Source organism: Schistocerca gregaria, chromosome 5, assembly GCF_023897955.1.
Source record: "Schistocerca gregaria isolate iqSchGreg1 chromosome 5, iqSchGreg1.2, whole genome shotgun sequence".
Classification (NCBI taxonomy): Eukaryota; Metazoa; Arthropoda; class Insecta; order Orthoptera; family Acrididae; genus Schistocerca; species Schistocerca gregaria.
This window is the reverse complement of record NC_064924.1, coordinates 544,444,848-544,470,034: the sequence shown is the minus strand read 5'-3', so window position 1 is coordinate 544,470,034 and position 25,187 is coordinate 544,444,848. Positions and strand designations below refer to the sequence as shown.

The 25,187-nt window shown below is 43.4% G+C and overlaps 1 protein-coding gene across 1 annotated transcript in view; it reads left to right on the top strand.

The window, feature by feature from the left end:
* LOC126272070 (E3 ubiquitin-protein ligase MIB1) overlaps positions 1-25,187 on the top strand; it is a 1,610,869-nt gene that overhangs the window by 824,529 nt on the left and 761,153 nt on the right. The gene's annotated exons all lie outside the window — the stretch shown is intronic.

The following is a 25,187-nucleotide window of genomic DNA, read 5'->3' as shown; positions in this document are numbered from 1 at the left end:
GCTGCAGTCATGGACTGTGCGGTTGGTCCCAGGGGAGGTTCGAGTCCTCCCTCGGGCATGGGTGTGTGTGTGTTTGTCATTAGGATGATTTAGGGTAAGTAGTATGTAAGCTTAGGGACTGAGGACCTTAGCAGTTAGGTCCCATAAGATTTCACAAACATTTGAACATTTTTTGAAATACACAGGAATAGTACGAAATACTCAAAGACTTGGTGACGCTCCACTCTTCCTGCAAGAACTGGCTGTTGACCCTCAAGACAAGGCAGTTCAAATTTCAAATGGCTCTGAGCACTATGGGACTTGACTTCTGAGGTCATCAGTCTCCTAGAACTTATAACTACTTAAACCTAACTAACACAAGGACATTACACATAGCCATGCCCGAGGCAGGATTCGAGCCTGCGACCGTAACGGTCGCTCGGTTCCAGACTGTAGCGCCTAGAACCGCTCGGCCACTCCGGCCGGTGACAAGGACGTGTAAAGTACTGCACGTAAATCACTTGAAACACCAGCAATAGAAAAATGTCTGACAGTGTACAGCCGAAGCTACCTAAAGATTACATAAACCGAGTTGCAGATGAAGCAGATGCCTGACAAATTTATTGGAATGGAACATAGCGGTATTAGGATTTAACGTCCCTTTGACGACGAGAACATTTAGAGACAGACAAGAACGAATACGGGAAGGATGATGGAGGAAATCGACCGCACGATTTCGAAGAAACCATCTCGGCATTCAACTTGAGCCATTTAAAGAGGTATTGGGAAAACTAAAACTGGATGGCCGGGCAGGGATTTGTACCACAGTCGTCCCGAATAAGAGCCCTGTGTCGGTAAAGTGCGAGAGCTCTAGGAGACGTTCATGAAACTCCAGTGTCAGACGCTACAGCATAGGCTTTAGACATCACGGAGGATTTTATTGTTATTTTTCAGAAAGCCTTTATTCCAAGAAACGTCAAACAATGTGCTACTATCAGTGCGCGGAGTGGCCGCGTGGTTAGAGGCGCCATGCCATGGTCAGTGCGGCCCGTCCTGCCGGAGGTTCGAGTCCTCCCTCGTTAGCATAAGTTAGTTTAAGTAATGTGCAAGTCTAGGGACCAATGACCTCAGCAGTTTGGTCTCTTAGAAATTCACATACTTTTGAACTACCTTGCGAAATTAGGATAGTGATAAACAGGAGAAACTCAGGCTCATACGGAGGCCTACAACAGTGGTTCTTCTCGCGTACCATTTGCGGATGGAGAAGGTAAAGGCTGCATTACGGTGCAGCGTGAAGAACACTCCGCCGTGCACTGCAAGATGTCTCTCGGCGTATAGATGTATTTTCTACTTAGACCAAGGTTCGTCTTAAATTGTGTTATACGTTAGAGACAGACGTATCTTCCATCGATTACGAGTCAACTCGAGCCTGCGAAGTGGGACAGTGGTTAAAATACTGGTCTTGTAATCACAAAGACCAGGGTCAGTTCCTCATCTGGATACCGAGATTTATGTATTTTGTGGATTCGCTAATACCTGATGGCAAATATACCCGAATATTTTGTTCGAAAAGGATACGCCGAAACTCCTTCCCTATCATTCCCCAATCGGAGCTTGGACTTAACAGCGCTTCCTTCTTTTTCTCTAGACTACGCACTACTTCGGTCAGTGTGTTTCACATTAGGATGATGCGTTTTCCTTCTCACTGAAACATTACTGATGTCATTTCCTGTTTTCCTCACAAGGGGACCGCGTGTCTTCGTCATCACCGATTATGTTCAAATTTGTGGTATATGAAGGGCTGGCCAGAAACGAAAGTGAAACAAGTGCTCCATACGGCCAAACGTACAGAAAAAATAGAATAATTCCCGCGGGTCGAGCGAATGATGAGCCATTTATGTTACCGTACTTTCCAGGCAGCGGCTGGCGTAGCGGAAAGGGTGCAGAACGGCACACCGAGGGTCGTAGGATCGAGTCCCTGTACGGGAATATGTTTTATTTTTTATTTTAAATTTTGTCGTTAGTGACATTACAAGTAAACTGAAATAATGCACTGTAGATTCTATTTTTTACGTATATTACTAGGAAGATATCAAGACAAGTCGTTGTTTAACGTTGTTACAAAAAGCCTCACAAAAGACTTTTCCTAGCAGAATTTGTGTAATAAATCAACATTGTCACTTAAATTGTTAAGTTTAACATTTTTCTGAACCAATAAAATTTAAGAATTACTCTCTGTCTCGTTCATGAATTTCAGATGCAAGTCGTTTCAGTTATGCGGCAGTCGGTTATTTCAGTGATAAGAACAGGATCGTACGGTCGGCAGTGATGACTTGGGAAAATTATTAACACTGGCAAAATTTAGATTTCTGATCCTAATACGCTGGCAAATCTTTTACATTTCTAAATTTCTGTAATGGCACAGTCTTACTTTGGAGTTGATTTTCTGTAGTCGCGTTTCTTTCATTAATACGCTCTAATACTTTTCACATAATTGTTGTTTTTGTGATCCATACTATTGCTCGTTATCTTCACTTTGCCTCGCCCAACATTTTATCACCAGCAAGTACACACTAAGTTTTACGCGCGCTCTCGCAGTTACTCATGGCCGGCCGCGCTCACTGTCAACGTGCAGCTACGCCGTTTGCGATCCCGCATACCAACGATGTTAGTGCCGTGCCGAAATTACCTTTCGGTACAGATTCTTGCCATACATAGCAAAATCCCTAACATCGTCAACGTATCTACTGCATTTCTTTGCAATGTTGTTTTTAAACACTTTACAGTATATTTGCGTTGCTCTATTCCAAATAATTACTATTGACAATGAAATGACGCAATATATACAATTAAAATTTGAAATTACTATGAAAATTGCGAAAGATGACAAAAGATTGTGAAGTACTGTGTTGTAGTGTTTTAAAATGAACTGTATAATGAGGTGATTCGTTAGAAGCGAAAACAGAATCCAGCCTACCTCAAGAAAGTATGGCAGAACCTTCCTTGTTTACGATACATACAAACGATCTGACAGACAAATTTCTCAGAGCCTGAGGCTTTTCGAGACGACACAGTTGTAAACAACAAGGCCAAAAACTACATAAATCTCGGTATCCAGATGAGGAACTGACCCTGTTCCTTGCGATTTCAGGTGTGCCGCAGGGGAGTGTCATAGGACCGTTGAAATTCACAATATACATAAATGACCTGGTGGATGACATCGGAAGTTCACTGAGGCTTTTTGCAGATGATTCTGTGGTGTATCGAGAGGTTGCAACAATGGAAGATTGTAATGAAATGCAGGAGGATCTGCAGCGAATTGACGCTTGGTACACGGAATGGCAATTGAATCTCAATGTAGACAAGTGTAATGTGCTGCGAATACATTGAAAGACAGATCCCTTATTATTTAGCTACAAAATAGCAGGTCAGCAACTGGAAGCAGTTAATTCCATAAATTATCTGGGAGTACGCATTAGGAGTGATTTAAAATGGAATGATCATATAAAGTTGATCGTCGGTAAAGCAGATGCCAGACTGAGATTCATTGGAAGAATCCTAAGGAAATGCAATCCGAAAACAAAGGAAGTAGGTTACAATAGGCTTGTTCGCCCACTGCTTGAATACTGCTCAGCAGTGTGGTATCCGCACCAGATAGGGTTGATAGATGAGATAGAGAAGATCCAACGGAGAGCAGCGCGCTTCGTTACAGGATCATTTAGTAATCGCGAAAGCGTTACTTAGATGATAGATAAACTCCAGTGGAAGACTCTGGAGGAGAGACGCTCAGTATCTCGGTACGGGCTTTTGTTAAAGTTTCGAGAACATACCTTCACCGAAGAGTCAAGCAGTATATTGCTCCCTCCTACGTATATTTCGCGAAGCGACTATGAGGATAAAATCAGAGTGATTAGAGCCCACACAGAAGCATACCGACAATCCTTCTTTCCACGAACAATACGAGACTGGAATAGAAGGGAGAACCGATAGAGGTACTCAGGGTACCCTCCGCCACTCACCGTCAGGTGGCTTCCTGAGTATGGATGTAGATGTCGTTAGAAAAGTGTTAGGATTTCATCGCTTCGTGGGAGATGCGGAAGACAATTGATAGATTCAAATTTGTCCGAGGACACCTGAGAAATTGTGATCCTTCGACGAAAGAGTCCATTGGCGTTCTCTCTCGCGACCAGTTCTTGAATACTGGCTTCGTACAAAGTTACATTATCCTAATATATAGAAGAGATATAAAAAAGAGGTGCGCAGTTCGTCAATCATTTAGTGACCTCGCGAAAACGCCTCAGAAATCCTCAACAAACTCCAGTGGGAAGGCTCTGTTCTCAGTGTTCAGAATATCAGCGTTCCAACCCGAGTCAAGCAGTTGAGGCCTATTACCTAGATCTCTGTTATTTCTTTACAGCGCACTTTTATGTGGGTGCACTTGCGCACTGTGAAACAGAAAGAGACCAAAATATTTAGTTTGAAAAATGGATAATTTCAACGAAAAAGATAGAAAAAGAAGAAAAAAATGATCAAATGTTTTGTGAAACGATTTGTCCAAATGGAATAAATAAAATAAATCCCAGAAACATTTGATATACCTCATTTGCTGTATATGATTTCGACCGTAATTCAAAGTCAGGTCAAGTATTTTGCTAGTCTGTTTTATTTGTTACTCTTAGACGAATCACTTCACAAAACATCTGGCCGTTTTTTCTAATATTTTGTTTAATTTTCAAATTTTGTTCAGGGAGCACCATCTTATTGTCACCACATTTGGTTTTCTAGCGTTTTGTGTTCTTCAAAAAAAAAAAAAAATTCAGTACTATATTTGAACGAATCCATTACGACAGTTAAATATCACACCATTATAACTTTTGATGTGCAAAATAGTGAAATATTTCAGTTTTTACTCAAATCACTAGTTTAATTTTACTTAATTAGCGTGATTAATTTTAAACAATTAAATATCTTTTTGCAAAACAAGACCACACGTTGGTCAATTTCATACCCCATTTGTTCTTTTCTCACTTTTGGTTTTGCTATGAAGATCTGGACAATAAACCGTTGCGTAATTTATAGTGTTTTTTATTTTCGTTTTGCCACTCTTAGTTTTGGTATGAAAATCTGGACAGTAAACCGTTGCGTAATTTATAGTGTGTCTTTTATTTTCGCTCCTCTCAAAACTTTGAACAAAAACTCATGTAAGGCATTTCGCAGGTGCGTGTGCTAAATAACTGCGTTTATGCCCCTTCCTTCTGCTCGCGGCACATGTCGTATGGTTACGTTGTTCGCTGTTGACAGACTTCAGCAATTTTTGTTCTTGTTTTGTAGTGTAATCAGGTGGAAGTCATTTCTGTAATGCAAAGAATCGAATTGAAGTTAACTGACTACTAGGAAAGTAACAATTAGCTTAACAGGAGGAAAAGAAATTATTGCATTCTGTGAAAGCACCACATAAAACGTGTGAACTGTCACGTATGCACCCAAAAGCGTATGGTAGCTACTTCACGTAAGTGGACAGTCAATCTTATATGCATACCACTACATACGAGCCGCAGTTTACGAGTTCTGTGCACGTTGTATTGGATCTTTGATGAGTTGTACAGGTTCGTAATTTTTGTCCGGTAAAATTAAGAAATTACATCGTAGAACACTGACTTTACTTGTTTGCTGGAGAATCATATGTTTGTTTCTTTCTTTTGTTGCAGGTAAGTAATTAATTTGGAGGTCTCTGCTGTGCACTTAACGGCAGTACTCTTGCCGTCTGCATTTTGCTCATGTTCTGGATTACTCTTCAGTGAGGTAAGTTTCTAAGATATATTTGTTTCCTTGGAAGTTGCTTTATTTGGTAATTTCATTTGAGCTGTGTAAGTTGCAGTGACGTTTTTAAAGGATATTTTTTCCGATAGTCTTATTGCATATATTGCTCTGTAATGTAACTTCATAGAAAATTCTCTGATACCACTTGTCCTTTTTTGAAGAAGTATGAGTATTCTAGGAGTTAAAGAAGTTCATGTTCAATAACTGACGATGAAGAGGCAGTATTCTATTCATTTATCATCTTGAAAGAATTCCAGTTTGCCCCCACTAATCTGGTAATTTTAGTGACGCGTTTTCATGGTTGCTAGAACATAACTTCATTTCGATATCAGGGCCTGTCAGTCTGATTTCTTGTGGACAGATTAGGATAGAATTTCGTTTGCACACGCCGTTAGGAGCAAAAGTATATAACGGTATCTTCAAATGGTAGTATTCTTTGGATATAAATTTAGTTCATGTTTTTCTAATTATTACTAAATGTCTGTTTGTAAAAATATTCAATTTCCAAACAAATGAGCAGCCGTTTCTCCAGTCTGTGTCATGTGATTCTGACCACTTCGAGACAAGCAAAGTACATATACCCGGCTACTGCTGTGTACTAGTTCTTAAAAGAGAGGTGCTGAGAATCTCGCATTACGGGCACAACGCCGCGGCGCCAGCATCACTGCAGAGACCGCGGACTGCGCCTCAGCAAATATTGTCTTTCAGGCCGAATATAGATACGCTGTCTGTGAAAGCACATGCTTTTCTATACTTCTCAGGCATTTAACCAATCGTGAAGACCGTGCTCGACCACACATTCTTAATCTGGTGACTGCGCTGTTGGACTGTTTACATCGAGTTCGATTAAACTTCCAGTTGTCATAGGTCTTACCACGATTTTGTCCACCCATCACTTCGTGTGTCAGCGTACCGGACATGTTTCTTCGAGTCTTTGGCTGTACAATACTGAGGCATGCGGGCCTATATGAGTCCTCCCTCCTTTATTTTATAGACGATGTCTGCCTGCTGTGTCGATTGCTATAATTACTAGCCCTTTCATTTGTTTAAGTCATCCGCATCTCGCATTGGGCCGAAGACCTGCGTTAACATTTTCCCATAAACTAGTAACAGTTTCTCATCACTCGAAGTCTCTGTTCTATATAACGTCACTGGCACTATTTCTGCATTGTAATCCTTTAATGTGAGTTTGGTAGAAAGCACGTGTGATGTCAGATGTGTTTACACTGAGGCATGTTCTGGCTGCATTAATAGTTAGCTGTTTTATCTCTATCTTGCAGTGAGATTTTCTTCACTGCTGCTTTGAATAGTGCCGTAACTGCCGCTTCTCAGAGTTGATTTTCACACAGACTCTCCTTTTTTTTTTGCATTTTATGACATGTTCCTCACTGTCTCCTCCGTATCACTTTCCCACTGTGCCAGGTCTGTTATGTCGTCAGCATGTTCTAACAAATATGTTCGTCCTTTTAGATTGGCCCCTTTGTGGTCGGTGTCTGTTCCTCAAATGATTTTCTGGAGTCTAATATTAACCATTATGCGCAAGAGAGGATCGTATTGTCTCAAACCGGGACGTTTCTCCCTGGTATTTCGCCCTTACACTTGTTTCTATTCTTCTGTGCATGCGCTGGTTATGTCCGCGAAATTCTTCGGCACGGCACATTCCCTCAGGATGTCGGATGTGGTCAGCACTTGGACGCCATATATTCCTTGAAGTAATCTGTATCTGATGCCAGAATGGACCTGTTGAACTCGCAGCACTTTTCCCAGATTTTCCTCGCGGTAAATGTTTGATCTGTTGTTGATATTCCCGTACAAAACTGTGTCTGAAAACCACCTTCTCAATCAACGGTTTCAAATTATCCAACTGGGTTTTCGAAAGAAATTGTTGTGAAATTTCAATATTACTGTCCACTTTGCTAATCCTATGAGTAGCAGTAACTGCAAATGATTTCCCAACATATACAGTTTTCTCTGCAGCGTTTTGATCCTGTCTTCAACATCTCTGCAGGTATTTTGTGCGCAGTGGTGACCTTTCTGAATTTTCAGTTTCCCAATCTCTGACCGGCCACGGTGGCCGAGCGGTTCTAGGCTATTACTGGTGGGTAGAATGTGAAACGAATTATCTTTGGTGATCTAACAGAGTCATAACTTTAGACGAGGGCTGAGGTATGGCAAAAATAAAAAAAATTGCGTTTGGACGCGAACACGCAACTATAAGTTTAGAAGGCACGACGATTATCACTAGACCACGGGCACGCACAACCACAACACAACATCTCGGAAGTAGAAAACACTTCCTCCTGACACTTCCGCATCTTACAGTGTTGCCAGATTGTGCAGATGGCTGGACTTAGCGTTTTCAGGGGCGGACGGTTTTATTGGCCACCTTAAGTGAACGACTCGGACTTAGTCTGCGTGGCGGCCGGCCGGCGGTCAGATTTTATGTCTAAGACTATACATTCATAAGTGTGAATATTTCAATATTTTTGCACTTTGGTTAGACACGAGATCTATTTGTTGACTACACACCTGTCACAATGCCCTTTCCAAATTCGTGTTTGTCATTTTCCATACATCTTCCACCCAACATTTGAGATCGAGTGTCTGTATTTGGTTCCTCGCCATTCCACCCATGAATAGCAGTGACATCAACTTCATATCTGTGTAGCTCTGAAACCATGACTTAGATCAGTTAGTTGCATTTTTCGTCCTGTAGTTGATCATTTCATTTCATGGCTTGGTGGAAAACTGTTGGTGATTAAAGTATGCCCTGGGCTTGTTACGGACGATGTATAGTGACCAGCAGTATTTGTTGTTGGGTTTTCTCACCTACATAAGTTGGCGTCGCTACCATGCCCCAAACTATGGGCCACGCTTTGTCTAGCTCTTCCAACGAGGCGGGTTGTGCTTGTGCTACCTTGCTGGTAGTTCTCTTACTGTTGGGATGGCCGACGATTTCACTTTAACATGCAAACCTCCGACCCCCCCCCCCCCCCCCCCAACCCTACAGGAAACGTCTCTTTGGCAACTGGTTTCCCCAGGGAAAAAGGAAAAAGGAAGATGCACAGCCTATCAAGTTATCATATGTATTTCTTGCAGATACTGATAATTTGACATAATTTTTAGAGTAGTTGACATAGGGTAGCATAAATGTTTGCTGTGGTAACACCTTATAGCTATATTATTGTCTAGAATTGTAAGTAATAATCTGAGTCTACTAGTGTTTACATATTGAAAAGGTTCCGTTCGAAGTCCGTGCAGATCACAATTGGTAGTCCAACCAGGCAAAATCGCCTTGAGCATTGAGGCAAAATCATCCTAGTGAGGCAACAGGTTGAAGATACCCATTTGGTAATTATCATGTGGTGCTGCGTGAAGAAGTTCTTAACTGGCTGCTGCACAATGTCGTCCAACAGCAGTTGTCGACCCTACAAGGCCCGTTACAAATGACCGAAGGTGTGAAATCAGAAGTCTAGGGTGGGTGCTCGGGTGTCTACCATTTGAGTTGGTGTGAGGTGGCCTAGCAGATCGACCGGCGTCTTGTATCGAATTGCGGCCAGCACGGAACCTGGCGCACCATTCCACAACGGTGGTTTTCAACGGACATACTGCCCCATACGCATTTTTCATACTCCGATGGATGCCTATCGGTGTTTGTCCTTCGGCAGTCAAGAAAAGGAAACAGCATGATGGTGTTATATGGGCGCGTATGACAATAATGTTGTCGTAATTCACGTTTTCGCATTTACAGCACGCACGTTGGAAAAGCCGAATGCCTCACTAGTCTTTTCTACATTTCGGTGCTTATATAATACCTGCATTGTTGGCGGAGAATGTATGTGATGCAGTTGCTTGTTGCTCTAAAACAGATCATAGATTCCCAGTGCTGTCAAAACGGAGTTTCGGGTAGAGTAGGAGATAAATGAAACTGAGTTACTAGTGCAAGGGGGCACTCTTGTCATGACAGCAAACGGGGCCTTTATTGCAGCACGACATCTTTACCACCGTGAGCACCAAAGACGTCTGTAAAATAAGAGGCTATAATCCTTTCTTGATAAACAACGACAAGGTGCGTGAAATGTCATGAAACCTTGTCCCTAATAATAGCAACAGCCAGATTTCAAAGCGGGAAATACATTGTCCAAGGCATAAATTTTCTCGTCCTGTCCATCGAAACCCAATGTACTGTAAATAAGTGAAGACACTGAACAGTTTTACTTTCTTTATGATACATCTTACGCTACGTGAACGCATTCCTCTGTGTGCCGAGGAATTTTTTGACGCAGTTACGAAATTGTGTTCTCCTTCTGGTATCGAAGTGCGACTATGGAAACAAAAAATTGGAAACGATGGTAGAGCTGTGAAGCCACTCCAGTGGTCTCTGCTGTACAGTTTCTTACAACAAATCTCGTTCGGCGAGCCCGAACAGCCGGCTGGAGTGGCCGTGCGGTTCTAGAAGCTACACTCGGGAATGAGGCGACCGCTACGGTCGCAGGTTCGAATAAACTGCCTCGGGCATGGATGTGTATGATGTACTTAGGTTAGTTAGGTTTAAGTAAGTTTTAAGTTCTAGGGGACTGATGACCTCAGAAGTTAAGTCGCATATTGCTCAGAGCCATTTGAACCATTTTTGAGCCCGAACACTGACGACTGGTTTCCGTCCGTTGTTCCACTTCAGTGTTGATGTCTGTGCCGCCATCGAATCTGACATTGTTGCTCTCGACACATGTGAAACACAGGCAACGTTGTATAGAGCAGTTCCCGCTGAACGTGGTTTCAGACGTTGCTTTTGTTGCAAGGCTGTCATCCATTTCGCCTCGCTTTATTTGGTCATTTGAACTGGCGAATACATTTCAAAATGGCTCTGAGCACTATGCGACTTAACTTCTTAGGTCATCAGTCGCCTAGAACTTAGAACTAATTAAACCTAACTAACCTAAGGACATCACACACATCCATGCCCGAGGCAGGATTCGAACCTGCGACCGTAGCGGTTGCTCGGCTCCAGACTGTAGCGCCTAGAACCGCACGGCCACTCCGGCCGGCGAATACATTTCAGGTGACTTAATAATACTTACCGTTAACTTCTGCAATTGCAACAAGAAGTGACTGCCTCAGGCGCATGAGTGGTGAATGTTTGTGGCCCTATGGGCCTCGCACCCGGAAGACTACTTTCCGCTGATACAGAGCTACTGAGCACGCTATCTCAGCGCTGCTCAAGGATCCACTCCAAGCTGCCACTGTCAAACTCCATATCGCACAACGAATGTTCTACAAACGATTAGAAGAATTTCACGCAACAATTTTTTTCCTGGGGCACAGATGTTCGATTCTTTTCACGACACTCACTTTGAAGAGTTTGACGTACGCTGCGATGTGGCGGCCTGCAACCGGGTTTTCACCACGTAAAGTTATCATGTACCTTTTTAAACTATTTTTTTATAAATCCACAACCATTGTTTTAGAACGGGGATGTCACCTCAAAATGCCGTATACAGAGAAGGGAGTTGAACATATATACTCATTCTTTGGAAATCAAGATGTAGTTAGTACACAGTGAAATGTAGTTGCCAATCTTTCTTTATTGTAGGTTTATTGTACGTAATCGAAGTCGCCTGCATCAACAGCTAACCGCTGCCGAACTGCTGAGCAAACTGTAGCCCCTTTACTTTTATTGGTCTGTACCGATAAACTTCCCTCCACAAGCGAAAATCGAGAGAGAGGCTTAGGAACTGTAGTAGGTAATCAGTGAAAGTTCTTCGATCTGTCCATTGATTTTAAGTAGTTCTAAGTTATAGGAGACTGATGACCTCAGATGTTAAGTCCCATAGTACTCAGAGCCCTTTTTTTTCCATTGACCAGGTAAGCGTGTCATCATGGTACAACCCGACGTCTCAGTGTTATTTAGATAGAGCACCGCCATGTTAGTGGTAACATGTTTTATCTCCAATTAGCTCTCGAAAGATAGGAAAAGTCCACCACACGTCAACCAGATAAGAGTAGTTTCTTTGTTTACTTAAAAGTGACGATTGAAAGGGCCGTCATTGAACATTATTGTGGTACTTTATGGTTTTCATCAGTTTGATTTGCGGTTTTCAGACGAGACTTCGTTTTTTGGATATTCGTCACACTCGTTAACCCTGCCTCCAAAGCACTATGCGTACTCAATACAATCCGCGTCGTCGTCTTTTTTACCGTTTTGGAATGAACGTTTCACATTTAGCTGCCGTCGGAATTTGCCATGTACCTAATCGGCTTACCCTACTTTTCGCTTGAGCGCTGATCCACAGAGATTTGCGGTGATGTTGTAACATTGCACTGCATGTTATTCGTGGTCGCCCAACTCTTTGCTCATGGACATCATGAACAGTGCCGTCGGCTTCAAATTTTTTGGGATACAGGTAATTATTCGACGTATTGGCGGCTCAGTTCCAGTCTTATTTCGCTGTTTTCGTTTCGCCTGTGCTTTCACACTTACAGCCGCAATTCGATATAGCCTCCGGAACCTACAGCACCTTTTTTGTTGTCTCGCAACATTTGTGTGACAGTCTCGCTCTGATAACAAACGCACCACTTGATAAGGGTCCCAGACCGATGGATAATATCCCAGAATTCACCGGAAGACGTTTTTTAAAGCAACCTCCGTGATGGGGCTATTATAGTCCCTTGTCATTTTTCTGAAAATTTCACAGCTCTGCCTTCGCCATTCCGAGAATTGTGTGATCCTTCCTCCTCGCCCCGTAAAGGCAAATATGATTGATTGGAGTAACTGATCACCGCCTGTGCAAACGGTGTCGGGCCTCTACGTGTAGGTGCTTTACAGGGCACCTGTTTATGTACGAGTATGTTCAGCAGCTAATCTTCGCATCAAAGAGTGGTCGTCTTCAGATTCAAGGCGTTTTATAACAATTTTGTAACTTCGCGTATTTTCTATTTGCCACTTCTTCTGTGAACAGAGCGCAAGCACCACTGTTTGACGTATCGATCAGGTTTATAGTCTAAACGAGGATGATTCTACCACACTTCCTTAACTCGCACAAATCGCTGTTTTCGCACCTTCCCAGTAAGAACGACGTACTGGTTTCTATTTTCTAGCAGATATTCGTTCCAGTCTCCTTACATTCTGTAAGAACACATTTTGTACACTAGTTAAATGTGTAGGCTGTATCTAACAGTTGCCAGAACTCGGGGAACACCGCAGCAAACTGGATCGACTAGCAGAGCCAGCTTCCAGACTAGCGTTGCATGCGGAATCAGCCGTCGTACGCGAGCATAAAATGTATTCCGTATTTCTAAAACAGACTGACGTCAGTGAGATTAGTCTTTCGTAGTGTGCCCCGTATTACAAGCTGCAACAATCTTCCCTTTTTTTCCAGTCACGTGCGAGCCTCGTTGTTCAGTGAGAGGGGCGTATTGATCTTCTTTGGTAAAGCGATTTCGGAAGACACATTTTAGCTTTAATTTCAGTGCAGTCTTAACCAACGAGCGTCCGTAGACATCCCGCCTTGAATTATTTTACGTAGGACCAGAAATATTTAGTGTGCTTTGGCAAAGCAGCATGTCAAATCTTGATTTACAATTCATTGAACGTGTCTCTCATAACTACCCTTCCGCTTGCTTTGACTTTGATTTAGCTTTCGTTTCGCCATAGAGATTTGGCTTCGCGTGACTCTCCATGCTTCCGCAGTAACTTTTAAATGATGTTATCGACATGTGATGGGTTCTTCTCAGTGTTCATTACCTCCTGTAACACCAACTTACCTATCACGTTGCATAAAATGTTCTGAATTTGAGCAATAAATCGTTGTGTCGCTCATCCTCACATCTGAATGTGTACTGCCTGCTGGTTAGATAGCATCCAACGATTTTCTTGTTGCCTAAGTTAAGCGTAAATATCGTCCTACCTTTCTGAACTTCTCGTTCTTCGAAGTGGCGTTAGGCCGCTGGTTTCTGTTTCTACATTTACCGAACAGAAATCTTCGATTTCGTTTATTTCGTCTGAATCTAATCCACATGCTACGTTTCTTTCTGGCATGACGCCTTCGACACGTTTCCCATGCGAGTATCTTGTACGCCCTCACAGTTCAAGATAATTTAATCGAAAACACCTATAGTGCATTGACATAAGCATTTTTTTCCGCTCCGATTGTACACCCTTGCATTTCTCCGTGTGCAGCTGTCATACTGAGATCTCCATTGTTAACACGGCATAACTGGTGGATTAAAACGACTCCACGAAGCATTCCACCACACCGAAACTTGGTATAGATACAACATTCGAATTTTTTTTGTTAGTCTAGATTCTTTCTCATTCTGATCCCATATTTAATTCAATAAGCCATTACACATTATTGATTTTTTTTATCGGAAATAAATCTGCCGCCACTTTTCTATTTTTTCAGTATAGTTTTTTCCGTTCGAAATTTAAGATTCCTTGCCAGAATCGTAGTGACATTCGATTTTATTCCAAATTTACCGATCCTCCAGAAGTGCATTCACGCTTGCTAAAGCCCCTCCACTCCAAGCAGCCCCCTGGATCCCCGCACCCTTGTGGTCGTTGTGTTGGTTTGCATCGTATTAAATGTCAGATAACGAGTGGGAGAAGACCCTGTTCAGGAAACATAATAAGTGTGATTATCCAAAAGGTTTCATGGTAGTCCTCATCGCTTTTGTTATTGAACGTGACAATATGCAACGTATCATCGTTATTTAACGTGGCCTTAGGGATCGCTATTTAAAGTGGCCATAGTGACGCGTACGCGTGCATAGGAAATGTGTGTGAAATCTTGTGGGACTTAACTGCCAAGGTCATCAGTCCCTAAGCATACACACTACTTAACTTAAATTATCCTAAGGACGAGCGCACACACCCATACCCGAGGGAGGACTCGAACCTCCGCCGGGATCAGCCACCGTCCGCGTGCCTCCTCTCGTGAAAGGACGTAGTGTATTCGAATTTAATGAGTTCTATTTACTTTGTCACTTATTCAACGGATGATTCAGGATACTCCTTAACGGACGCAGGAAATCAAAGGCCAAATAACAGTTACCATGCCCAGCTTTTTCAGGCCCACTTCCGTTTCAACAATAAATTGCATACTGCGCACCTATCACGGAATTTCGTACGATATATTCTCTTCACACTCCTTGCTCTGCATTTTTCCGTTGACGCAGATCATAGATAACTTTCAGATCACATGTTAGGCCTCTGTTTTTAATTTTTCCTTTCCGTGTTTTTGTTCTGTTTCATTGTAATCCATTCTCAGATGAGTTTGTCTCCGAAATGACGTCTTTTTGAGATGTTACGTTGCGATCTGCTGCTAGAGCACTTAACAGAATGAAGGGCGGTTTTGTATATTGTTGGTCGGAACTTTTCACGTGTTGTCATATCTTCTGGCCTTCAAGCGTTGATTATTAAATTCTAGCGCCGCACCCGAAGTTAACGTGACGGCGAGCAAGCAATTAGCATACCAATTTTAAAGTTAGGCGTCGGCGATGACGCGCCCTCGGCCGACTAACAAGCGCCTTTTAGCTCCCGCAATTTGTGAGTTCAGCCCATCCGGCGGCGGCGGCGGCTGCCGGCTCTTCCTGGAGCAGCTGTCTGCAGCAGGTGCAGGCGCGACAATGCTGCCAGTAAATTTGTCTGCTGTTCTTACCAGCAGGTCGCTCAAATTTTTCGCAAGTTTCCAGACTTCGCAAATATCTTATTCGTGCTACACGAAATCCACTCACGTACTTGGCAAATTATTTTTCGATATTTGGTAACGATGAAAGTATAGTATATAGGCTGAAATTCTGGTGTGGTATCCAAAAGTTCCCAGAGAGTATTAAATAGAATTGTAACGATTTGAAGAGATGTTATTCTGCACCACAACATGCGAGTTTAGTTCCTCTGAGAGCGAATATATCGATTCAAAAATTCTGCCACATATAAAATACATCCTGGGTATTACATTGTTAGCATGTTTAGTAAACTCTTAAATCCCATCGAGTGTATCCATTTCTCGGCCCTCCAACTCGAATTTCAATTTGGGGATGAGGAAGAAGTCGCACTGAGCTACGTTTGGCAAGTACGGTGGATGGGAACAACTTTCTTTTTCCTTTAGGGAGACTATTTCTGAATAATATGGGCACCGTGCAGTCGTGCATGAAGTTCCTAATCGTTTATAGATCACTTTGGTGGACTTTTCTCCTCATGTCCTCCCTCGAACGTCTTATAATATCGCAGTTCTCTTTATTGATTGTCTGCCTAACAGGAACGAACTATTTATGAACAATCCGGCTAGTGAAGGACGACTTAATATTACTTTTTAACCTCTCGAGCTTGTTTGGGCCGAGGTGAGAAAGGAACGCGACAATTACTGCTTAGTTTCGTGGTCATAACCATAAACCCAGCTTGTGGCGACAACATTTGAAAGAAACTTTAGATCATCTTGAAAGAGATGTTTTTAATTCCGACTCCCACGCGATGTTGCTTCTGGTGGTCTTGAAGCAGTCGCGGCAGGTGCAAATTCTCCTCATGTTCAATTCTTCTGACAGAATCTGTTCAAATGTACCATAAAGTATTCCAGATGTAATACGAAGGTCTCAGATGGCTAGTGTGACCACGATCTTGCAGAATCAGATCCCACAATTTCTGAACATTTTGTGTTACGATGTCAGTAGATGGTCGATGGAACGTACTCAACAGCGGTTGATGTTCGCCCGTTTACGAGACACCCCAGTCGTCGTCTTTTTGCGTGTGTGTGTGTTTGTTTTCCTAAAGCGTTACCTGCAAAAGCCAGCTTCAACATTTGGTGCTTTTCTGCGTGATTTCCTCAACGATTTAAAACAAAACTTTGTTCAGACATGCTTCTTTTTCAGGACAACCATCGCAAAACCACAAACTCGCCAACAGCTAACGAATACAGTCTTCTCACAACAACTTGCCTCACGTATTCACGAAGAATGTGTGAGGAGACGCCTAAGGATATTTCAGTGTATTAGTAAGCATTTGCCCGAAAAATTCAAATTTCGGGAACTTTTGGATACCATTTCGTGTTTCAGTGATATGTCGATGAACCGCTACTAACTTCTCTTAAACGTAAAAACATAACTAAAGTCAATAAGGTTACGGAATCTGCGGGAAAATTACTTTAAATTGCTGAGAAAACCACATTTCGCGTCGCAAGTCATAGTAAGCCTTTTCCTTTCAAGGCGATTTAGTTGAAAAAAATTTCAGCATTGTGATACCTCAATTTCGAAGACTTACAGCATATTTTAATTTACTGTATGGGAAGTAATATTTTAGCATCTAATGTTTACAGTAAGAGAGCTTGGTTATCGATATGTCATACACTCTCCCTATCGGCATTGGGAGCTATTGTCATCTCAATTGAGTCGATCTACAAAATAATTTACACATAACATCTTTGCGAAAAATTTACTTGTTCATTGTAGTATCGCCAGGAGTGGCTTGGCGTATCTTCCGATCCCAGATACTCATCGAAGAACGAATCTTTTTTTCCTGTGTTAATAAATATTTTTTTTGCAGGCCTAAGGTCGGATGATGATGCTAAACATGCGCAACACATACACGAAAACTGAAGGAATTCTGAAAAAAAATGAAACGTGCTTTTCTTGTGTCAGTAATAGTAGTGTGGAGTCGCTGATCATCGCGTATGGCTTAATCGAAGCAAATCCTCTGCCTGTGAAGGATCATCCGTCTGAACGTAAACGATGTACACACTTGTTGAACAATACGTATGTATTGGACGAAGATGTCGTAGAGGAAAACAACCAAGTTCAAAAATTCATTAATTAAGAATACTATGAAATTCGATGTGTCAGTACATATCAAGTGTGGCAGGGGTTAACATCTAAATGAGAGTGTAATATACTAGTGTCAAACATTCGAAAACAACCTGATGTGCATTCCTCGACCGATGTCGTACCGATTGATGTGGGGGAGTAGTTAAAGCTCTACGAGTGTAGGCTTTGGACGAATGGGCTTCAAATTCCCATACGCTCTGCGAGATTTATCCTACTCGTCACTTTTCCAAACCACTTGAGTCCACTGCTGGGATTGTTCTTTTGAACAGGACACGGACGTTCGTCTTCCTGTCGTAGCGCCGTCGTCGCTTCGTCTCTAATGACCATCCTATCGACAAGACGTCGAACCGATGAGCAAATCTTCCTTCCTGCGTTTTCGGCGGTATTCGCCTATGTTTGAGGCTTCCCGTGCAATAATCTCCCATTTGCTCTAAATGTACCTTACTCATCGTCAGTTAAATCTTATTTCAAATTTTATTCCTATCTTCTAATAGTCTAGAACACCAGATAAAGAAAAAAAGTAACTGAAATTCTGCGCAGATATAGCATTAATGTCTAGCTTCAGACTTCTAGTTTCTAGTTCGCACCTAGAAAAATAAAGCAGTGACCATAAAACTTGGTGATGGCTTCAGTCGTTCTTTACTCATCCGCCCAATGTTGAACGACTGGGCGAGGACCTTGTTTATAGCAGTCTGCATTTTCGCTGTTCAGGAATCGATCCACCTCGAGAATTACCTCGGTCACATTCTGGAAACTCCTGCCGCGCAGCGTTTCTTCATCCGAGGAAATACGAAGAAGTCACTGGGCTCCATGTTGGGGGAATATCAGGAATGAGGCAAAATTTGGCAGCCCGATAAGGTTAATTTGTAATTGTATCCTCTGTAAAATGAGCTTGGATGGTAATGTGCAGCGAAAACCCTTCCTTAGACGGCTCCTCGCGGTGCTTCCTCTTGGAAGTCTCCCTTTATCTCGCTAGGAGCGTTTGGTAGTACATTTCTGTGACGGTTTGCCCCTCTCGAGCGTAATCCAGTTAGCATCACATCGTGGCACTGCCAATAAACATTCGGCTCCATCTTGCCCGATGACGACTGGATGTTCACATTTTTAGGCGGTAGTGAAGCCACATGTCCTTTGCTACTGTTACGGCGCAAATTCAAGCGCCGGCACACCAGTCGGGAACGATAGAGCACATATGGCTGCGACAAGAAGTCAGCCAGTCGCACGCTGACGGACCCCTCTCCAGGACGACAACGTGACAGCAGCGGCCTCTATGCGAAGAGGACATAATCGCCACGCCACGCCGCGGCCTAGTCCAAGAGAAGCTTCGAAACTAGCGACCTGAATAGAAGCGTCAACTATATTACTTCGCTTGTATTAGGATTGTTTATAATAAAGAACCGTGATTATTGTGTCCGTCGCCCTTTGCTTGCGACACATCTGTGTAACATTCAAAGTTAAATATTGTCATTCACTTTTTTGTAATACAACTCATTAATACGATTTGCTAGAATTGTTGTCTAGCGATCCGAGAAAGCAGGTTTTCTATACACCCCATATTCGATAACTAGCACGATTTAACAACTTCTTCATCTCGAGGACATAGTGAAACACCAGCACCCGTCCATGGTGATTAGGCGGGTAAAGAAGTAACTGCAACATTTCCGCTGCTGTCTCGATTCGGCCGGCTTTTTCAATGGACGTCAGCAATCGCGGAACCCAAATGTACTGCGTGATGTTGACAACTGATCCATGGCTGTTTTTTTCCAGACGTCTCGACTGTGATGCGCCGGTCTCCGTGTACCGTGGCCTCCATTTCTCTTACGACCCCAGGCCCTCACAGTCAGTCTTACACGTCGCTCTCCTCCATTCAGACTTGTGTGACTGCACTGCAAGCATCTGCGCCATCTAACCAGTTGTCATATGCTGGTGCATTGTTTGCCTACATTTCCACCAACACAGAATGGGTTTAAGATAATTCTCATTTATTGTTCCGTCTTGGTTGCACATTTTTAATTAGATTACTTTTTCGATCATTCTAGATCACATTCAGATACAGACAGCAGCATCGGTCTTGCTGTGAAGATGGCCTCCGTAACAATGTGAGGCAGTTTAAAACGTAGACCCGACGAAAGATGGGCGGTTTCTTGACTCGGCACACTTCAAAGTTCCAACTACCAGTCCTTCCTCCATTGTGTTAATACTGCTGCTACAAACGGATCTTGGAACCTGCGTGTCGCCACATCACGGCGCGACTTTTTATGTATCAGTCTGTATCTGAAGATGACCTAGAGTAATCGAACCATGTAATCCGATTAACAACGTGCAACTGAGACGGAACGATAAATCAGATTATCTTAAATGCCTAGACAGCTGCTGAACTCTCAAGACACTTATGTTGAATACAGTAACAGCATGGATTGTTGCAGCGTTGTTTCCCATCAAATTTATAAAATGAATAACCACACAAGACGCCACTTTATCAATGGAATTTTCTATTTTGGTTTAGCCGCTCAAGCAGCGTGGTGCGATACTGTGTCGCGGGGATTCTGTGTTACCGAAAATCCAGACATGTATTTGCAGACAAACAAAACGTTAATTACGTAACTTTATTTTTTTCGAGCTGATAATTAGAACGTTGTTACTACGCCTCGGATATCTATATTAACATTTCCTGGCAGAAACGTAACAGCAGTTGGACCAAAATACTGAAACACCGCTAAAAATGCATGATGGAAAATAAACACAGATGATAGCTAAGCCTGCAGGTTGCGCTGTTGGATTTGACATGTACGGCGTTTGTGCAACGCCCTCAGTTTGTTGCGAGTGTTAGTCGGTCAGCACGAAACAACACTTAAAGAGCTACATAAGTTGGGAACTGCAGAGTGAGCTGGAATTCTAAACCGAGATAACGAGATACAAATGCCTGTGAGAGGAGAACGTTGTGTCGAAGCAATAAAACCTGGGCTACAGAATAGTGGAAGAAAGTCATTCAGTCGGATGAGTTTACGTACAAATAGTGAAAGATGGCGGAGACTCGGAGATAATTTGGGCAACAATATCGTGATTTTCCAAAGCCCCCGTGGTTACTCTGCAAGGTCGCATTACTGCCAAAGATTATGTGACCATTTGGCTGCTCAGGTGCATCCCACGGCACAGTGTTTGCTCCCTATTGGCGATGCTGTAATCCAAGGCGACAGGACCGCTGTGCACACAACTCGTATCCTCCAGGACTGGTTGTTTAAGCAAAAAGATAAATTGTCGCACCTTCCCTGACCACCACAATCACCAGATCTCAATATTATTGAGATTTTGTGGCCTGCTTTGGAGAGAAGTCTGCGTGATCTCGGTCCACCTCGAACATCGATACCTGAACTTGCCACAATTGTGCAGGAAGGATAGTATGAGATTCTGCTCAAACTGTGCAAAACCTATGCGTGTTTATTCATTCCTAGTTGTTTTGAATGCTAGCCGTTTTCCTACGCCATGGCTCTGAGCACTATGGGACTTAACTTCTGAGGTCATCAGTCCCCTAACACTTAAAACTACTTAAACCTAACTAACCTAAGGACATCACACACATCCATGCCCGAGCCAGGATTCGAACCTGCGACCGTAGCTGTCGCGCGGTTCCAGACTGTAGCGCCTAGAAACGCTCGGTCACATCGGCCGGCTCCTACGCCGTATTAGGCATGTTAATGTGTTATGTTATTGGTGTCTCCATATTTTTGTCCTCCCCTTGTATACATGGGATTGCGATACGCAGTTTCTAGAGTACGTCATGCAGACAGGCTAAAACTGTTGGTCGCTGGTATTCACTTCCGTGGTTGTGCCTGCCTTTGTGTATATGTGTGTGTGTGTGTGTGTGTGTGTGTGTGTGTGTGTGTGTGTGTGTGAAAGAGAGAGAGAGAGAGAGAGAGAGATAGTGAGTTTGCGTATTATTTTTGTTTGTTCGTCGACCCTTGAATACCTGTCATCCTTTTCCTCCTCTAGAAGTGTGTATTACATAGTTTTTTGCTTTCGGAATGTGCACATGTTACTTGACGTTGTGGTATAACATCAATAGCGGTGTTGCACTAAATTCTGTGTTGTTTCTGTGCTGGGAGAAGAGTAAATGTTTTTTGCTGTAGTGTAAGCAGGCGCTGATCGGAACTTGGCGGTGTTATTTGACGCTGCATCCTGAAGTGCTGTTGTAGTAAAATGTATAGTTTAGCACGCAGCCGGCTAAAGTACGCGTTTAATTAAGTTGTCAGGATCAGTGCAGTCCGGGCGTAACCCGCTGAACGTGTATGGTCTTCAGCAACGAGGACACGGTCGTAAAATTAAACCAATTACGAGCACGGCAGGACTTGCCGATATCGGTTAAAGGGCCGCGGACCTGGAGTGGAGGTGAATCCCATTAGCCGGGCCACGGTGGGCGGCAGCCGCCGCACACTGCCGGCTCACCTGCCCTGCCTGGCCACGCCACCCGGCGCCTTGCTCTCCCAGCCGCTGGGTAAACTCTGCATTCAGTACAAATCTGAGCTTCTAAATGAACTCTCACGTAACGTAGCTGTGGCACTAGCATTTCCCCACAATCCGCTACAAGTACCTTACACAATGAAACTAATGAGTCCGAATCAGTACTACTATACAGGGTGAATCACTTGAAACTTGCACAGCAGATATTGCGGAAATGGGAAGTGCTATTGATGTGCGGTTTTCACATAATGGATTGGTAGTCAGGGGCTCGTATTGTTAGCCAGTCAACAGATTATAATAGTAAACCACGCCTCACGCCCCGTCCTCACAGCTTCACTTCTGCCAGTACCTCGCCTCCTACCTTCCAAGCTTTACAGAAGCTCTCCTGCGAACCTTGCAGTTCAGTTGGTAGAGCACTTTCCCGCGAAAGGCAAAGGTCCTGAGTTCGAGTCTCGGTCCGGCACACAGTTTTAATCTGTCAGTAAGTTTCATATCAGCGCACACTCCGATGCAGAGTGAAAATCTCATTCTGGTATATTCTTTCTCCTTATACATATTTTCGAACAAAAATATATGCACAACAAATTGCTATTTAGTTTTCTTCCTTCCGAGCAGCTCTCTGTTCAGTCAACAGTTCATGGAGGTACACTCTAAGTCAAAAAGACGCACCACGAAAGAATTATCGGAATGGGAACGAAATCGGTAGATGTAACGTACGTGTACAGATAAACAAATGATTACAATTTCAGAAAAAATCGACAATTTATCCAAGAGAAAGAGCTCCACAAACTGAGCAAGCCAATAACACATTGGTCCTCCTCTGGCACTTGATGCAAGCAGTTATCCAATTCGGCACTGATTGAGTTGTTGGATGTCCTCGTGAGGGAAATCGTGCCAGATTCTTTCCAGCTGGCGTGTTAGATCACCAAAAACCCGAGCTGGTTGGAGGTTCCTGCCAATAATGTTCCAAACATTGCCAATTGAGGGGAGATCCGGCGACCTTGACGACCAAGGTACGATTTGGCAAGCATGAAGACAAGTAGTAGAAACTCTAGCCGCGTGCGGGCGGGTATTATGTTGCTGTCATGTAAGCCCAGGATGGCTTGCCCCATGAAGAGCAACAAAATGGACCGTAGATTATCTCAACGCACCGCTGTGCTGTAAGGGTGCTGCAGGTGACAACGAAAGGGTCCTGCTATGAAATGAAGTGGCAGGCAGCCCAGACCATCACTGCTGGCTGTCGGCCCATATGGCGGGCGACATCAAGTTGGTTTCCCACTGCTGCCCAGGGCGTTTCCAGACACGTCTTTGCTGATTGTCTGGGCCGAATCTGAAATGGGACTCATCACTGAAGGCAATTCGACTCCAGTCAACGATATTCCAGGCTGAACACGTGGGTAAGGACCCGGGCTCAGTTACCGGTACTTCCTCGGTTTCTTGTAAGTTAGGGAGAATGGAATGGAGCTCACTTAGCCTCATGGAGGCCAAAGAGGAGCTCCATGAATAAAGACGCAACGACATCACCGGAATTCATCTACTATCAATTAAGGCTGGAGGGATTGGCGACACGGCGATCCGATGTCCCACGATCATAGAACGCTCGCCGCACTGCCTTGCAGGCAGCAATCAGCCATTCGGAATGGGCCTGAGGCCTAATCCGTGAGTGGTGCTTACGTTTCATAAAGTAAGAGAAATTGGAGTTCTCACGGAGAGATTTAGAAGTTCATTTTTCCACGTGCTACTCAAGAGCGTAACAGATGTGAAAGTGGTTATGTCAATCCTCTGCTAAACACTTAAGAGTGAATTGCAAAGTAAACATGTAGATGTTATGTGGATGTAAAAATACGCACTCGTCTCTCTCACGCTGGGCCCAAAAATCAGCTAACTTTTGGTAAATATTCGCTTACCTTTGCGATTACGATAAATGCTCCTCACCAGCGCTGCTGAATGTGTGATGTTTAACCGTACTATTGAGATGTGCTCTGCATTGCTTCTCAGAGGTCCTCGCATCCTAAAATCTGGATGACCAAAGTTACGCCTGTGTTCGCCTCGCATTATATTTTTTCAAAGCCACAAGTAGTAGTCAGACCGCTTTAGGGGATTCAGGACACAAATTGCTGACGACTGTCTACCTAAAACTTTTTTATCATAACAGAAACTGCGACACTAAGATTTTTTGGATGCAGTGTCTACGATAGAGTAATCGGCCTACTTCGAAACATATTCAGATGTTCTTTCTCATAGTGCTAACTCATACTCTAATAAGAAAACTGCTGCACAACCTCCAGCTACAGTGAGAGTCGTTTCATCTCATCAGACTCTTAATGGTGGGTTGCGTTGTCGCCCTAAACGGATACACGAGAGACACGCTTTAAAAGCGGGAAAAGCGGCGTCTTTCTAATTCGGTTGTGCGCGGCGCGCAGCTGGCAGTCGGAACTTTTTGCGGAATGCGAAAGCAGGACGGCGTAATTTTTACACTTTGGCGTTGACATTTTACCAGATACGTCAGACCCCCATTTTCCGCCTTTTTTTTGCCAGTGTCGCTGACGCCCGAGCATTTAACGAAATTTAATTGAATTGCGTTAGGAGGGAATTGAGGCGTCAGAAGCGACGGCCAGCCTCGGGGACGACGACGTTCCCCGTCCAGTGGCGCCTCCGCACTGCAGTTAATACCAGCGCCGAGGGGGCCTCTGCGAGAGCGAGGCGCCTCTCAGTACACTGCATTCCGTCTTTCATTTGAGAAAGAGCGGTCCGTGAGAACTTCCCTCCGATGCCAGCAGTCGATAGATTTTTATGAATTTTACCTTTTTGTTTCTTACTTTTTTTACTGAGCATTTATTTTTTTCAGTACACAATGTTTCTCAGAAGTCAAAGATCATTGTTTCTATTTAAGAGGAACTGGCGTTGAAGGAGTTTAATCAATTCCTCAAAGTGATTTTCATTGTCTTTCACCTTATGCTCATTTTTCGTGTCCTGCCTAGTTATGCGTTTGATCGATAACATCCGTCGTTAACTTCGTAGTGTGCACCATGTCAGTAGAGCACAAGCTTTTCACATTTATTAAAAATATATACCTATAGCATTACATACTGCCCAGTACGGATTCTACTTGTGCTTCT